Source organism: Giraffa tippelskirchi, chromosome 4, assembly GCF_054371585.1.
Source record: "Giraffa tippelskirchi isolate mGirTip1 chromosome 4, T2T-mGirTip1v1.2.pri, whole genome shotgun sequence".
NCBI classification, from domain to species: domain Eukaryota; kingdom Metazoa; phylum Chordata; class Mammalia; order Artiodactyla; family Giraffidae; genus Giraffa; species Giraffa tippelskirchi.
Genome location: NC_137278.1, coordinates 16,707,509 through 16,723,583, shown reverse-complemented (window position 1 = coordinate 16,723,583; position 16,075 = coordinate 16,707,509). Strand labels below are relative to the sequence as shown.

The 16,075-nt window shown below is 39.6% G+C and overlaps 1 long non-coding RNA gene across 1 annotated transcript in view; it reads right to left on the bottom strand.

Moving 5' to 3' along the window:
* Nucleotides 1-1,808: 1,808 nt before the first annotated feature.
* The window catches only part of LOC145544645 (uncharacterized), a 29,204-nt gene continuing 14,937 nt past the window's right edge, over nucleotides 1,809-16,075 (bottom strand). Inside the window, exon 4 of the long non-coding RNA XR_014081502.1 lies at nucleotides 1,809-2,143. This is a non-coding gene — a long non-coding RNA (uncharacterized LOC145544645). The remainder of the gene's footprint in view (nucleotides 2,144-16,075) is intronic.

Genomic DNA, 16,075 nt, shown 5'->3' with positions numbered 1-16,075 from the left:
CTGACCCTTTGAGATCCCATGGACTGTAGCCTGCCGTGCTCCTCTGTACCTGAAATTTTCCAGCCAAGGCTACTGGAGTGGGTTGCCATTTTCTCCTCCAGGGAATCTTCCCAACCCAGGGATCGAACCCAGGTCTCCTGCCTTGCATCTCCTGCTTTGGCAGGCGGACTCTCTAACACTGAACCACCTGGGAAGCCCTCAATTGGGGATAAAGAGGACTCAGAAGAATATAAAAATAGAAGGTACAGGGAACCATTTCTGACCCTTAGGCTGAGTGTCCAGTGAAAAGTGCCTCCTTCCCCCAGGCTGAGATGCAGACTTTGTTAGAGAGGACATAGCTGTGGCCCACTGGGTGACAGAAGACTCACAATGATGCTGTGCTGGCAGGACTCGCTGGACATTTGTCCTCAGGGACTTGCCGTGCATGCACCCACTGGGTTGTAGGAGAAAGCTGTTTGTGGTAAACTGCTCAGCAGAGGCACACTGCTAAAACATGCCCAGGGAGGGGGGGGTGCCAGGGGAAGCCATGAGCTCCTGTGCACTGCAGGACCCAGTGGTGAGCCAGGTGCCCTGCAAGAGGCTGCCCAGCAAACACAAGGACCAGAGAGCAAAGTCCTTTCCTCCTGCAATATCTGCTCAACACCTTCTACAGAAAAAGCTTAGCACCACGCCAGCCAGCAAAAGCAAAAATTAAAGGGCCCAGATTCATTTTTCACAAGGCAGGCAAAAAGTTTGAATTTGGAGCTGAATAACAATAAATCCGCAAGCAGTACACTCACCACTCACTTTCTATCTCATCTTTTGCCTCTTACATGTAATGCTTATCCATTTTGTTAACTTAAATGAGTTTTGGCATTTACTTGGTGTCTATACTCCACTGTTTTTTCAAACACTATTCCACTGAGCAATACCACCAGTCCCCCAGGAATTCTGTGAATGAGGGTGCAGTTTCTCAGAAGGAGCTGATACTGCTCACCTGGCACCTATGAGATGGACACTCTTCCAACAAGTGCTGCCATTGTCGCAACAGACCTCGGGTGTCACAAGGAACATTTAAGTCCTGGTATCCTATGCCAGGCATTGACAACACTCCCATGAAAATCACAGGCAGATACCACTGCACAATGAAGGAAAATGGATCTCTCTACCAACAACGTGTTGCATGTAACCCACTAACTCCTGAAGAGCCTAATCCAGCACATTGCTACCCTGAAAAAACATACTTGAATTCTAACTTATCTTGAAACTTTTCTGTAACAGTTAAATAAACTCTGATATGGGTGCAAAATAAATTATTAAACATCCATGAATAAGTATTTATGAAAATCTAACGTGTGCATGTGTATGTGAAGGTCGCTCAGTTGTTTCCTACTCTTGTAACCCCATGGACTGTAGCCTGCCAGGCTCCTCTATCCATGGGATTCTCAGGGCAAGAATAATGGAGTGGATTGTCATTCCCTTCACCAAGGGATCTTCCTGATCTGACCCAGGGATTGAATCCCTCATCTCCTGTATTGTAGGCAGGTTCTTTACCATCTGAGCCACCATGGAAATGAAAATCTAATAACATGTGAAAGCGAAAGTCGCTCGGTCATATCCAACTCTTTGAAACCCCATGGACTATACAGTCCATGGAATTCTCCAGGCCAGAATACTGGAATGGGTAGCTTTCCCTTTTCCAGGGGATCTTCCCAACGCAGTGATTGAACCCAGGTCTCCCACATTCCAGGTGGATTCTTTACCAGCTGAGCCACCAGGGAAGCCCAATAGCAGCCCAATAACACATGATAAACCCACAAAATAATGAGTTTAAGTTAAAAAGTAAGAACGTATTTTATTCTGCACAAACACAGGCACACATACACATGTATATAACCAAAATATGAACACCTTAATAAAAATTATCTCTCATAGAAATAATCTCATATTTCCTTCTTGATATTTATTTGTATTCTTGTAAATTTTCTCTCATGAGCATTATGGTTTGAAAGAAAAAAAATATTAAAACAACATTTGGCGTCTCTTCTCTGTGTTTCTGCCTTCCTCTCCTAAATGACTGTAGCTCCATGAAGAAGTCATTCCCCAGGATTCTGGTTCATGATTCATGCAATGGATTCTCATTGCATTGAAATTATCTTACCAACTAAAAATAAATAAAATAATGCACCATTATTATTTTTATCAATTATGAAAACAAAAATCATTCTTTCAATGTTCCAATCCCCTCATTAGCTCATGTACATCAATTTATAAATTCAATTCAAGGGTCTAGAGTTCTATTTCCAATGATAAAGAGACAACAGAGTGTTCTATTTGTTGCCAGAGGTTTTTTCAAATGTTTATTAATGTTCTAAGAGTTTCAAAAATGATCCATTATATTTTTAGTTGATATGATGATGACCTTGCCATTTATCAACTTGGAAAATCTATTAATGTGATCAGGTGACCCTAGAATAAAAATTCAAAGCCTATCTCAAAATCTATGCTTGGTAGTGAATGTTTCAAGTTCTTTATCAAAGTTCATAACATTTTCTGTCACAACTGAAAGATATGGGGGAGGACGTGGGCTAATGGGGACCACTTTTCTACCCTTAAATGCCTTTGTCGCTGGGGTCAATAACTGAAACCTTATCTTATTTTTGAAATGAAAGATGATACGTAAAGGTTATAGTATGATGTACATGTGGGTGATTCTCTTTGTTGTACAGCAGAAACTAAGTCAAGATTATAATGCAATTATACTTCAACAACAACTTTTTTAAAAAAAAGAATAAAAGAAAAGACTAGTTTTGAGTCAAAATCATCATAGTTGTCAAAAAGAAACCTGGCATATCTATTAATAATATATAGTGTACTAATGTTCTTCTCTGGTAGCTCAGTGGTAAAGAATCTATTTGCCAATGCAGGAGACATGGGTTCAATCTCTGGATCAGGAATATCCCCTGGAGCAGGAAATAACAACCCGTTCTAGTATCCTTGCCTGAGTAATCCTATGGACAGAGGAACCTGGCAGACTACAGTCCATGGGGTCACAAAGAGTTGGACATGACTTAGTAACTCAGCAATGACAATCCTATTCTAATAGAATGTTACTTTTCAGCCATCTATGCTTTACAGCATAATCAATCAATTAAACATTTCTGAAATTAAAGTTTTTTGGCAAGCACAGTATGTAGAGTGAAATCTGAATAACTGGGATCCATAAATGATCCTACGTAATATGAACATTGGCCTTGTTTTTAAGCCACCCTTTTAAAGGATTGGCAAGGAATTGGCAAGAAACACAGAAATGTTGATACGGGCTTCCAGCAAGGGCTGCTTACAGGCTCCAGTCTAATGCTGTAATGTTTTGTGTTCAGACAATTTAACTAGCAAGGCTCACCTACCACCTCCAGAGACTCACCAGTGAAAACTATTTAATGTCATTTTACTCTTAATCTTTGAACATAAGACATTTTCAAATTAGTTTTCCTAGCAAACCGCTTCCTCTGTGACATTGCTAAGTATACACTGGCACCGAATTAAAAAATACTACCTAACTCTCTTTAAACACTTTCATTCATTCACTTCTTCACAAATATTTATTGAGCACTTACATATGCCAAGAATATGCTGATCTATGAAGATGCAAAGGAAAAAAAAAAGTAGTCTACCCCTGGCTTCAAAGAGCTTGCAGTCTGGAGGGAAGACATGTACAATAAGCATAGTATAAAACGATATTAAAATAAGACTCTGGTTGAAAGCTCTCAAGGCTGAGAATAAAAGGAATGAAGATTACTCACTATCTGAAGCAAGAGATTGATGAAGAATTTTAAAGGTAACATGCCTTTCTCTGTACCCTGGAGAATCTAGCTAACACTCTTTGGCCACTCACTGTTCTTCCAGTTTCCAGAATATTGGCTGTATTACTCAGAACAAACCTCTCTCTACAGCAATACTACCTAGAACTTCATCACCCAAGATGCCTTAGTTGCTATGCAGAGATTCCTTTGGAAAATCTAGGGCTGCAAATATAGCAAGAAACGGAAAGTCAGTTAGCAACCAAAAGCTTTTAGCAAAGCTGAATGAACAACACCTCTGCCCTCTAAACTGGCTCAATGGCTAAGAGCTGTGGTTGTCACGGAAGGCTTCTTGTATCAGAGTGTATTCTTTGTGCTAAATATATCTATGTTAATTTGCAATGCAACCACCTTCTCAACTGAAAGGCAGAATGTTCCAAAAGAACATATGTCCAGCACCTTCTTTAGCTTTCGCTTGAGAAACAGTTTGTGTTTTCGTTTTTCTATTCTTTTCTTCTCCCCCTCTTCATTTCTCCTGGTTTTTTTTTTTTTCTCTTTAATCAAGACAGCAAATGCATACTCTCTTCTGTAGAACAGTCAAATTTTCCTGAGCTCCAGAATCACAAATCCATCTATGGAACACAGCACAGAACACACTAGATTAAAAACATAATGTTTGCCACTCTTGAGATATAAGCAACTTTTTGAGATAAAGAATTAAAGATGCGTAATGATAAAGATTTGTTAAATCCATTAACGAAATGAACGGACAGAAAAAAAAGGAGAGATTAATATTGATCTGTAGCTTTCTGGAAAGGCTTCAGGAGATTATAAGGAAACCTACTTCAGGAGAATCGTGGTTTTCTACATGACAAGAAGCAGGGAGAAAAGGGGGGAGGGAAGACTAGAAAGGGCAGTCTAGCTAAAGAGACCGAGCTAGCAAGAGACAGGGAGCCACTGGAATTGTTATAGGTTGAATTATGATCCTTCAAAATTCACATGTTGACATCTTATGTCCCGTACTGCAGAATTTGACTTTATTTAGGAACAGGGTTGTTGTAGATTTAACTAGTTAAGAGAAGGTCCTACTGGAATAGGGTAGACCTGTAATTCAATATGACTGATATCCTTATAAAAGGCTTCCCAGGTATCTCAGCAGTAAAGAATCAGCCTGCCAAGCAGGATACACCAGTTTGATCCCTGGGTCAAAAAGATCCCCTGGAGAAGGAAATGGCAACCCACTCCAGTATTCTTGCCTGGAGAATTCCATGGACAGAGGAGCCTGGCAGGCTACTGTCCATGAGTCTCAAAACAGTTGGACACTACTTAGAGACTGAACAACCACCACAAAAGTCCTTATAAAAAGGGGAAATTTGGACAGGGAGAACACCATATACAGATGAAGACAGAAACTGGGCGCTGCTTCTACAAGTCCAGGAAACCAGAGATGGTCAGCAAACCATCCAAGGTAGGAGCGAGGAAGGAAGCAGGCTCTCCCCACAACCTCTGAAGGACCCCCTAAATCTCTGCTTTCTGGTCTCCAGACTGTGAGGGGGTAAATTTCTAATATTGAAGCCAACCAGACCATGGCTCTTCTTTACACCAGCCCTGGCATATCTGTACAGAGAGGCAGGGGCACCCCTTGCCTCTAGGACACAGTGGCTGTTCAGGGACTTTTGTTAGAAAAAGCCCTCTCTAGAACCATCCCTAGAACCATCCGGACTGGATAATGATCTGTGCCTGTAGTCACACTTTTGCAGAAGTTGGAAGGAATGACATATTCCAAAATAGTCTTTAAATATGTACTACATTCTATTAGAGTGCCAATAAAGGCTAACCCAGAAGTCTCTACACCTCATTAACGGGCCCTCAAAGAGAGCATTAATTAAATCCTGGAAACCACAGGGTTTTGAACAGTTGGAATTTATATTTTAAAAATAGGCAACTCTGCTTCCTCCCAGCTCTAAAATCTATAATTCTGGTTGTGACACACTTATCACCCACCAGTTCTTATGTTCATTTGGATCTTTCCAGATTTCTTAGAAAGTGCCAAGGAAACATTTGCATTCTGGTATACATACCAAACTGGACATGGGCATGAGAGTTTTAATCAAATAGAAAAAGTACCTGATTTCCCAAGATCTATGAGATCCTGACACCTCCTACTGTTTGAGAAGAAATGGATACTGCTTTTTAAAATTTCAAATAGTGGCTCATGGCATTTGTGAGATTTTGCTTAAGAGACGATACAGAAATTTTGTAGTCTTAATAGGTTACAGTGTTTAAAAGAAGTAGGACCTCAGGAAATTCTGTGGCTCTACAGCCAGTGTTTACCAGCTACTGAGACAGTATTTCATATCCACTACCTTTAATAACCACAATCTCAGTGTCCTTAGGCTCATCTCTCCTCTCCTCTCCTCTGCCTCCTTACCTTGTTATCCTCTGCAGGAGAGAAACAAGAAAGTGTGTCAGACTGCAACAAAATCTGAGTCCAGAAACATCAATAAAGTCAGATATATCATCTGAGATAATGATCTAAAACTTAATTTTAAGGGTCATTTCTGGGTTTTTTTTTTTTTTTATTATTGTTATTTAATTATTTTCCTTATTTTTCAAATCCCAGGCAACTTGCTATATCCTGAATTTCTCTAAATACTATCTTCCCACTGTGGAATAAACTGGATGCTTAATAAGAATGTTAATAAATAATCCATGCAAGATGAATGACTTAGACAAATCGCGTGTCCTCTCTGAGCCTCACTTTCTTAATATGCAGGTGAGCACATTAATATCCACCTTAGAGCCTTTGTGCAATGACCCAGTGATGTAGTGAAAGTACAGCCCTGATGGGGATTCTGCATGGTCCTGCTGTAAGGTCGTTTTCAGAGTTCAGTTGCTTAAATGTCTTCTCTGATGTCCCTTTCCCCCAAATTGCACACAAGCACTAAAGAGTCTGCCACTTTTTCTCAGGATATGCTGCATATTTTTAAATAAGAGTCCTCAATTCCACCTCCAAATTAAAATCCTTGAAAAGTTCCTTAAGTCCTTAATATAAAATTAAAGATATCCTGCAACTTGGCTACAAGTTATCTTTCCAGACTCAATTTTCACTTTTTTCAGTTATCTCCTGAGTGATCTATTTTGGAAAAATTATTTGGCTCGTTTCAGTATATATGTTAATATGTTTAAAGACCAAACCACTGTCCATACAGTTTGCCTTTATCTTCAAAGACCCAGACTCACCCTCTTATGCATGACCAGATGTGACTTACACTTAATTTTAACACAAATCTAAATTTCCAAATAAGCTGGACCTGGATTTTCCCATCTGGGAATTATTTCTATTCTTTTCTTGCATTCTTTATATTATATAATTTATTAATAATTTTATGTTATATATTTATTTCATATATTACATATAAATATGTAAGTATATTTATATATTATAATGACATATTTAAATAATATATTTAAACCTTATTATGACAGGAAGTGACAGACACTTGTGAAGATAGTCACATTTTTTTGTTTATTGATTTGTTTCTGAATTATTTTCTAAGTTGCAAAATTCTCTACCACGTCAATCTGTTTGGGAGGTAGAGTTTGTCTTTCTGTAGAAAATGCGACTGTTACACTCAATTTCCTGGACTTCCTTGTTGCAATGGTAGGAGCATGTGATAAGGTTTAGCCAACAAGACACAGCCACTCAGGAATTTAAATCAGGACAGAGCAATGCAGAGAAGCAAGCAGGGTGTGTGTGTTAGTTACTCAGTTGTGCCCAACTTTTTGTGACCCCACGAACTGCAGCCCACCAGGCTCCTCCATCCATGGGATTCTCCAGGCAAGGATACTAGAGTGGATTGCCATTTTCTTCTCCAAGCAAAGAGACAGAGTTTATTTCCTTTGTCTCCAAAATCACTGTGGATGGTGACTGCAGCCATGAAATTAAAAGATGCTTGCTCCTTGAAAGAAAAGCTATGACCAATCTAGATAGCGTATTAAAAAGCAGAGACATTATTTTGACTACAAAGGTCTGTATAAATGAAGCTATGGTTTTTCCAGTAGTCATGTATGGATGCGAGAGCTGGACCATCAAGAAGGCTGAGCATTTAAGAACTGATGACTTTCAACTGTGGTGCTAGAGAAGACTCTTGGGAGTCCCTTGGACAGCAAGGAGATCAAACCAGTCCATCATAAAGGAAATCAACCCTGAACATTCATTGGAAGGACTGATGATGAAGCTGAAGCTCCAATACTTTGGCCACCTGAGGTGAAGAGCTGACACATTGGAGAAGACCCTGATGCTGGGAAAGATCGAAGGCAAAAGGAGAAGGGACTGGCAGAGGATGAGATGTTTAGATAGCATCATCGACTCCATGGACATGAATTTGAACAAACTTTGGGAGATAGTGAAGAACAGGGAAGCCTGGGGTGCTGCAGTCCATGGGGTAGCAAAGAGTCAGATATGGCTGAGTGACTGAACAACAACAGCAAGCAGAGGGAAGGTTTCAATCTGGCAGAAATGGCATCAGCAGCAGCAATGGCAACATTGGGTGCATAAGCAGATGGAGACAATTTCAGCAATAGCATCATTGTCCACCATCAGCAGCTCTGCCCAGGGGACTCATCTATCCCATTTTTTAGAGTGATTTTCCAACTATTTTTTTTTTTATTTTTAGTAAAGTTCCATTTATCAATTCATTCTTTCCATGGATCATGCATTTGGTATCATTGGTAGACCCAAGTTTATCTAGATTCCTTCTTATTATCTTCTAGAAGTTTTATACTTTAAAGCTTCACATTCAGTCTACAATCCACTTGGTGTCAAAGCCAATTTGTGAAAATATTTTACCAATGTACAGTCAAGCTGATAGTCTCCTAAGGGCTCCTAATTTATAGATGCTTGTCAGAAAAACAGGAAATTCCATTTAGCTGTACTGAGCTGAGTAACTCGTGCTGATACACATACTATTTAGCCCTGGGTCCCTCTGAACATACAGATAAAAGCATTTCATGCAACTATTCTTCTAAACAACATTAATTCAGAAATACTTAACAAACTTGTCTCTTTGGGTCAGGCTCTTTTCCAGGCATTGGGGATATAGTCAACCAAACAAATGCATATTTTTATCTTCAAGGAGCTTATAATCTAGAGGGAGAAGGCATATAGACAAAATAAAAAGGAAAATATAAAGCATATTAGCTACTGGTAAGTGTTAAAGAGATAAATTACCCAGGAAAGAATAGGCAATTTTGAATTGAGTGTGCAATTTTGAATATGGTTATATAGAGGTCATGGATAAGATGACATGTTGAGTAAAGACTTGAAGAAAGTCATGCTGATATCTGGAAGAGAATGAGGGGAGAAAGAAAGTGGAAATAAAATCAGAGAGGCAATGGGTTGAGATCATGAAGGATTTTGTAGGATTTTAGTCTGAATGAAATGGAAAGTCACAGAAAATGAACTAAAGTAAGTATGGATGTTGCAGAAATATGATCAATTCAGTTCAGTTCAGTCGCTCAGTCATGTCTGACCCTTTGTGAACCCATGGACTGCTGCATGCCTGGCTTCCCTGCCCATCACAATCTCCTGAAGGTTGCTAAAACTCATCTCCATCAAGTTGGTGATGCCATACAACCATCTCATCCTCTGTTGTGCCCTTCTCCTCCCAACTTCAATCTTTCCCAGCATCAGGGTCTTTTCTAAAGAGTCAGTTCTTCACATCAGGTGGCCAAAATATTGGAACTTCAGCTTCAGAATTAGTCCTTCCAGTGAATATTCAGGACTTATTTTCTTTAGGATTGACTGGTTTGATCTCCTTGCTGTCCAAGGAGCTCTCAAGAGACTTCTCCAACACCATAGCTCAAACGCACCAATTCTAAGGCACTCAGCTTTCTTTATGGTCCAAGTCTAGATCCATACGTGACTACTGGAAAAACAATAGCTTTGACTAGACAGACCTTGTTGGCAAAGTAATATCTCTGGTTTTTAATATGCTGTCTAGGTTCATCATAGCTTTTCTTCCAGGGAGCAAGTGTCAGCAAAAACACAGAAACACGGAGACATACACAAACATGCACAGAGATACACATGTACATTTTGATGGATTCTGTTCTCACCTTCTGCTTCCTCCGTGTTTCTGTGTTTTTGCTGACTCTATAGAGCTTCTCCATCTTTGGCTGCAAAGAATGTAATCAACTGATTTTGGTATTGACCATCTGGTGATGTCCATGTGTAGAGTCATCTTTCGTGTTGTTGGAAGAGGGCGTTTGTTATGACCAGTGCGTTCTCTTGGCAAAACTCTGTTAGCTTTTGCCATGCTTCATTTTGTACTCCAAGGCCAAACTTGCCTATTACTCCAGGTATTTCTTGACTTCCTACTTTTGCATTCCAGTCCCCTATGATGAAAAGAACATCTTTTTGGGTTGTTAGTTCTAGAAGGTCTTGCAGGTCTTGATAGAACCATTCAACTTCAGCTTCTTCTACATTAGTGGTTGGGACATAGACTTGGATTACTGTGATGTATGGTTTGCCTTCGAAATGAACAGAGATTATACTATAGTTTTTAATACTGCACCCAAGTACTGCATTTTGGACTCTTTTGTTGACTATGATGGCTACTCCATTTCTTCTAAGGGATTCTTGCCCAGAGTAGTAGATATAATGGTCATCTGAATTAAATTTGCCCATTCCAGTCCATTTTAGTTCACTAATTCCTAAAATGTCAATGTTCACTCTTACTGTCTCGTTTTTGGCCACTTTCAATTTACCTTTAGTCATGGAACTAACATTCCAGGTGCCTATGCAATATTTTCCTTACAGCTTCAGACTTTACTTCCATCACCAGTCACATCCAGACTTAGGCTTTGTTTTTGTTTTGGCTCAGCCTCTTCATTTTTCCTGGAGCTATTTCTCCACTCTTCTCTAGTAGCATATTGGGCACCTGCCAACCTGGAGAGTTCATCTTTTGGTGTCATATATTTTTGACTTTTCATACTGTTTATGGGGTTCTCAAGGCAAAAATACTGGAGTGGTTTGCCATTCCATTCTCCAGTGAACCATGTTTTGTCAGTACTCTCCACCATGACCCATCCATCTTGGGTGGCCTACATGACATGTCCCATAGTTTCATTGAGTTAGATAAGGCTGTGGTCAATGTGATCAGTTTAGTTAGTTTTTTAAATAAGTGTCCTCATATTACATTATAGTTGAGCTCAGACTAAATTACACCATCAGCTCTCCTAGGTCTCCTGCTTGCAGATGGTAGGTCATGTGACTTCTCAACATCCACCATTGTGTGAGCTGATTCATCATTATGTCTCTCCCTCCCTCTCTCTGTCTTATGTACTATATACAATATATAACCAATCTTTCTCTCTCTCACATATATTGTATATAATATATACAACATGTAATATATAAAATATATAGTCATCTCTCTTTCTCTGATAGTTCTTTTTTCTAGAAAACCCTAACTAAAACAGAGTTTAAGTGTAGATTTGTTTCAGACATAGTGAGTGAAGATTCTTGCTTAATTGTTTTTATTTCCTCTATGTAGAACCATAACTACTGTGAGTATGCATGCATGTGTGTGTGTGTGTGTGTATGTGTGTTGGGAAGCCTGAGTGTTAAGTGTTAACACTTCCTGGAGAGTATTAGAACAAATTACCTAGGAAAATGTAATGTAAATATGACTGCTAAACCATGAGGATGATGGGGACCCTCTTGAGACTTTTGAAATTGTGTCAATGGAGTAATTATAATGATGGACATTAGACTCTAAGGAAGGAAGTGAGGCAATAAGGAGTGGGACAAATGGTGAAAGCTGATGAGGTCATTTACTGGAGAGGGGTAGTATGCCAGAAAAAAGGATGAGGAAGCAGAGGGTGAGAACAAAATCCATCAAAATGTACATGTGTATCTCTGTGCATGTTTGTGTATGTCTCCGTGTTTCTGTGTGGTGTGTGTCTGTGTATACCTCTGTTTCTGGATGTCTGTGTGTCTGTGCATGCGGGTTTCATCCAACAAAATCCATCTGTACAGGGGCAGCCATGGACAAGGCAGATTTGGACTTAATGGGAAGTTCAGTTTAGGTTTACAGCAGAGAATACAACAAAAGTAGAAGGTGCAGTACAGTTGAAGATGTATTAGAGAAGTAAGGGGCTGAGCAAGGAGGAAGTGAGGCTATTTATACTCCCCTCCGTAGTGTAGTGCAAAGCTATCATTTTTCTAGTAGTATGTAAGGTTGTGAGAGTTGGACCATAAAGAAACCTGAGCACCGAAGAATTGATGCTTTCGAATTATGGTGCTAGAGAAGACTCTTGAGTCCCTTGGACAGCAGGAGATCAAACCAGTCCATCCTAAAGGAAATCAACCCTGAATATTCACTGGAAGGATTGATGATGAAGCTGAAGCTTCAATACTTTGACCACCTGATGGAAAAAGTCGACTCATTGGAAAAGATCCTGATTCTGGGAAAGATTGAAGGCAAAAAGAAGGGGGTGGCAGAGCATGAGATTGTTAGATAGCATCACTAACTCAAAGGACATGAATCTGAGCAAACTCTAGGAGACAGTGGAGGACAGAGAATCCTGGCATGCTGCAACCCATGGGGTCATAAAAAGTTGGACATAGCTGATCGACTGAGCGACAACAACCACAGTGTATGAAAATGCTGATTCCTTGTACACTCACTGGATGGTACCGATCATCTGAGCTTCCTTCTGGGAGGCAGACAATGGCACCAAACCTATGGTTTCATTTGTATTTCCCTGCTTTCTCACTATGCTGAGCTTCCTTGGCTACTTACAGACCTTGATTTCTTTTCTCATCAAACGCCTCTCATATTATCTCGCTTTTTTCCCAATTATACTTGCATTTTTAAAATTAATCTTAGGAATTTACATATATTAGGGATATTAATTCTTTATCCCCTATGTTATGAACGTTTTCTCTACCACTATCTTTGATTATGTTCTTGCTGTGCTTTGATTTTCAGAAATTTTAATGTATAAATATTAAATCGGCCATTATTTGTTCAATAGCTTTCGGTTTTCCTATTGTGTTTAGGAAAACTCCCACAAATTCTTTAAAATAATCTCATATATTACTTTTATTTTTGTTCACTGTTGTTCAGTTGCTAAGTTGTATCTGACTCTTTGCAGCCCCATGAGCTGCAGTATGCCACTTTTTGAATAGTTTAATTTTTATAACTTGTTTATGTATCGTATAAAATAAGTATAAAACTTACTTTTCCTATTTTATTTGACAGTCAGCCTATTTTCACACATCAACTTTGAAAAGCCTGTTTCTCTTCTGATTTATTTGCAATACGTAAGGTACTATATATTAAATCCTATGCATTCTTGTTGGGCTGTGTTTAATTGCTCAGTTATGTCCGACTGTTTGCGACCCCATGGACTGTAGTCCACCAAGCTCCTCTGTCCATAGGGATTTTCCAGGCAAGAATACTGGAGTGGTTTGCCATGCCCTCCTCCAGGGGATCTTGCCACACCAAGGATCGAACCCAGGTCTCCCTCATTGCAGGCAGATTCTTTACCATGAACTACCAGGGAAGCCCAAAAGTACTGAAATGGGTTGCCTATCCCTTCTCCAGTGGATCTTCTGACTCAGGAATTGAACCAGGGTCTCCTACATTGCAGGCGGATTCTTAACCAGCTGAACTACAGATAACTTGGTCTATCCTCTGTCCTTCTGAAATAATCACATTTTGTTATAATGTAGCTTCTTAGCATATGTTAATATCTGATAGGACAAATCCAACTCAATTATGCATGTATTTCACATTGTTCTTGGCAACCTTCACATATGTATTCTTCCATCTAAGTTTTATATTCAATTTGTTTATTTCCCAAATACACCCTTGTTAATGTTATGATTGAAATTTTTATTAGATTATATTCCTTTGGAGAATTGACATTTTAATTAGAAGTAAGACTTGTCACCCTCATCTTCTTTGTATTCTCAATAAAATATATTTTATTTCAAATCAGAGGTACACATTTATTGCTACTTTTAATTATTAAAATTATTTATTAAAGTACAACAATTGTGTACCTACCATTTGAAATGAAACATATTTTACTGAGAAATACAAAGAAGACAAGAATGACAAGCCTTACTTCTATGTAATCTTGAATAATTGGTGTTCTTTTATTTTTCTTGATTTTAATGGAGCCTTTTTTTTTTTTTTTAACAATTCTCCATTTAATACCATAGCTGGTCTTGGTTTTTGGTAAATACTCTGTTACAGGCTTAGTATTCCTCTTTTAAGCTAGACTTTTCATTTAAAAAATCAAAGAGAAATAAAATAGTGTCTGCTTTTACTTTTACTGCCCTGGCTTTTGGTTTATTTTCCCCTTCTGCTTGAGCATCAGAGGTTGACAGTGTCTTCACCTTCACCCTCCCTTCAACGCAGGAGCTTTGCTATGGGGTGAAAGGTCTTGATATCTGTTCCTTGAAGCCATCTGGTTCTACTGCCGACACCCTCATCCCTCCCCGCAAAGCTTCCATCTCCCAACCTTCCATCAAGCAAGACTGTGTGTCAGAATCTTCCATTTTCCACAAAAAGAACGAGTTGTTTTCTCTCAGCTTGGGAGAGCATATTGATCTTCTTTCTATCAATAACACAAAATGCCTGCCCTTCTGGTTCTCCCAAGTGACAGCCATTTGAGGAGTCTGGCATGCTATTCTTGTCACAAGCCCATCTGAGACAACTGGTGTCCCAAAGGCATCATCTGAGAATCACATTGACTCCACTCTTCCAGATTCTCTAGCCTTTCTGTGTAACTTAAGTCATTTGAGAGAAACAACTACCCTCCAGAGGCAGACATCCCTAGCTACCTTCACACCCTTCATCCCAACATAGAGCACCTTCAGCACCAGCTCCAGAACTTTCTTGACAGGGTCATTGTGCCCTGACCATTGTCCATCGGCTCTCACTGGAGGCCAGTTAAGAAATAGACCCATGAAGCTTGTCTGCACTGTTGAAGAATGATTAGTGAAAATTGTTTCTATCATATTCTAAACATTTTTGCATGGCATATTTATCCCCAGGACTTTGGGACTGATACAATTTCTCTCTTCTGTGAAATGGAATGCATTCTTTATTAAAGAGTGACTAACTAGAGAATGTTGTACTGAGTGAAGTAAGTCAGATGGAGAAGTATCCTATGACATCCCTTAATGTGAGATCTAAAGAGAAATGACACAAATGAACTCATCAAACAGAAGGAGACTCACAGACTTAGAGAACAAACTTATGGTTGCTGGGGTGGGGGAAGGATGGGGCTGAGGGGTAGTTAGGGAGTTTGACATGGAGATGTACAGACTACTATATTTGAAATGGATTTTCAGCAAGGACCTACTGTACAGCACATGGAACTCTGCTCAATGTTATGTGGCAGCCTGGATGGAAGGGGAGTTTGGGGGAGAATGTATGTATGTATGAATGTGCATGTATACATATATACACATCTATGGGCTAAGTCCCTTCCCTGCTCACCTGAAACTATCACAATATTGTTAATTGGCTATCAGTTCAGGTCAGTTCATTTGCTCAGTCGTGTCCGACTCTTTGCAACCCCATGCACTGCAACACACCAGGCCTCCCTGTCCATCACCAACTCCCGGAGTTTACTCAAACTCATTTCCATTGAGTCAGTGATGCTATCAAACCATCTCATTCTCTGTTGTCCCCTTCTCCTCCCACCTTCAATCTTTCCCAGAATCAGGGTCTTTTCAAATGAGTAAGCTCTTCGCATCAGGTGGCCAAAGTATTGGAGTTTCAGCTTCCACAGCAGTCCTACCAATGAACACCCAGGACTGATCTCCTTTAGGATGGACTGGTTGGATCTCCTTGCAGTCCAAGGGACTCTCAAGAGTCTTCTCCAACACCACAGTTCAAAAGCACCAATTCTTCTGCACTCAGCTTTCTTTATAGTCCAACTCTCACATCCATACATGACTACTGGAAAAACCATAGCCTTGACTGGATGGACCTTTGTTGGCAAAGTAATGTCTCTGCTTTTTAATATGCTGTCTAGGTTGGTCATAGCTTTTCTTTCAAGGAGTAAGTGTCTTTTAATTTCATGGCTGCAATCACCATATGCAATGATTTTAGAGCCCAGAAAAATAAAGTTTGCCACTGTTCCACTGTTTCCTCGTCTATTTGCCATGAAGTGATGGGACCGGATGTCATGATCTTAGTTTTCTAAATGTTGAGCTTTAAGCCAACTTTTTCACTCTCCTCTTTCACTTTCTTCAAGTGGCTCTT